The sequence below is a fragment of the Myotis brandtii genome, unplaced genomic scaffold (assembly GCF_000412655.1).
Source record: "Myotis brandtii unplaced genomic scaffold, ASM41265v1 scaffold1373, whole genome shotgun sequence".
NCBI classification, from domain to species: Eukaryota; Metazoa; Chordata; class Mammalia; order Chiroptera; family Vespertilionidae; genus Myotis; species Myotis brandtii.
In genome coordinates, this window is record NW_005354889.1 from 23,787 (window position 1) to 26,038 (window position 2,252).

A 2,252-nucleotide genomic window follows, 5' to 3' on the forward strand; every position below is an offset into this window, starting at 1 on the left:
CTTATGCAATGAGGGCAAAGAAACTGCATATGCGTGTGTTTACAGAAGATTTTTTGAAAGATACACAAGAAATGAAGACATAGGTAACAGTAGTTTACTCTCATAAAGGAGGACTTTCTTTTGCATATATATAATATTATTTTAAAATTTATTTTAAGCCCTGACCGGTTTGGCTCAGTGGATAGAGCGTCAGCCTGTGGACTGAAGGGTCCTGGGTTCGATTCCAGTCAAGGGCATGTACCTTGGTTGCGGGCATATCCCCAGTGGGGGGTGTGCAGGAGGCGGCTGGTTGATGTTTCTCTCTCATCGATGTTTCTAACTCTCTATCCCTCTCCCTTCCTCTCTGTAAAAAATCAATAAAATATATTTTTTAAAAAATTTATTTTGAAATAAAAATGCTGTAATTGTAGTACAAACATTTTTTCCCTATCCTGGTCAGTGTGTCTCAGGGGGTCAGTGGTTAGAGTGTTGGCCTGCGCACTGAAGGGCCTCGGGTTCGGTTCCTGTCAGGAGCACTTGCCTGGGTTGCAGGTTCAATCCCCTTCATGGGTGGAGGCGCATGCAGGAGGCAACCAATCAACATTTCTCTCTCTCTCTCTCTCTCTCTCTCTCTCTCTCTCTCTCTCTCTTTCAAAATCAATGGAAAAAATATCCTCCAGTGAGGATTAACAAAAACCCACATTTACCCCCTACATCCATTGAGAATAAGGTGAATAGGCTTTCTGATCATCTTCAAAGGCTTTATAGTGTATTTTTTACAAATAAGAACATTCTCCCTCGTGTCCACTGTAAGGCAATGGTGAAAATCAGGAAATCAATAGGATGAATCATCACCAGCGAATCCGAGGACCGCAACCACTTTTATCAGTTGTGCCAATAACTGTACTTTACGCTGCATACTTTTGAAATTTGTATCATATGTACAAACTGCTTTACAAAAATTAAAAATATATTTATAATAGTTGACAAATAAAAAAAGTAAAAACTAAGTTATTCAGCAACAAATCCTGGAGGACCAGGGGATTTCAGACCGTCAGGTTTTCCACTGGAAGAGGTGACCCAGAAATGGAGCCATTTTTTTAAAAATTTCTTGTCAATAAAAGCTTTAGGAATATCTTCACATATACTTTTTTTTTAAATCCTCACCTGAAGACATGCTTAGAGAGAGGTGCAGGCGGGGAGGGGGGTGGGGAGAAATATCAATGTGAGAGAGAAACATAAATCAGTTGTCTTTGTACATGCCCAGACTAGGGATCAGACAGCAACCTGGGTATGTGCCCTGACTGGGAATCGAACTGGCAACCTTTCGGTGCACAGGACAATGCTCAACCAACTGATCCACTACGGCTGGGCACTTCACATATGCATTTACAATCAAGTTGATAACAAGTAGTAAAGTGTGTTAAGCAACTCAAATTTGAGTTAATTCAAAATTCTTTTTAAAAAAAATCTCAATACAGACATTGATAGTGACTCTCGTGATGATAGATGTGCAGCGAGCTTGTCCTGGAACCCATGAAGATAATTATATTGATTTATGGTCTGTATTGCTCCAGATCATCATGGGCTGTCTATGGCTTGCTGTGGAGATACTGTATCAGACAGATATAGTATGAGACAAGTGGCTAAAGACAAGATCTCCCAACTCCTCCATAGTGGTTTTTTGGTTATTTTTTAAAAATTTTTTGAGAGAGAGAGGGGGGAAGGGAGAGGAAGAGAGAGATGAAAACATAGATGAAAGAGAAACAATGTTGCACGTCCCTTACTGTGGGGAGGCATGTGCCCTATCCAGGAATCCAACCAGTGACCTCTTGGTGTATGGGGTGATGCTCAGTCCAGTGAGCCATATGGGTCGGGCCTTATGGTTTTTTAAATTATTTTTAAGAGAGATTGGAAGCTCCTCCATTATTCACAGTAGCTGGCTATGTCAGGAGTCCCTCCATCTGGGACAGGACGATGAGTAACAATGCCACGCTGCTGGTAAAAGTCCAAAAGGTTTGGGACTCTGTATTTTCACAGTTACCCTCTGGTGCAGAAAGCAAATATGTTTTGTGAATCAAAACTCTTTAGTTCTTCTGTATCTTTTTGGGTATCTCTTCTAATATCTTTAAATTTACAACCTGGAAGAGTACATAAACCAAGAAACTGAGAACAATTCACTCGTGACAGGGGTAGCCCTGATATAGAAATTGGAGTCTGTTCATTTTCAATAACCTACTTTTCCCCACCCTGTGTATATTTCAATTTTGATG

The 2,252-nt window shown here is 40.5% G+C and overlaps 1 pseudogene; it reads right to left on the reverse strand.

The window, feature by feature from the left end:
- Nucleotides 1-1,458: 1,458 nt before the first annotated feature.
- Nucleotides 1,459-2,252, reverse strand: part of LOC102252547 — a 997-nt pseudogene continuing 203 nt past the window's right edge.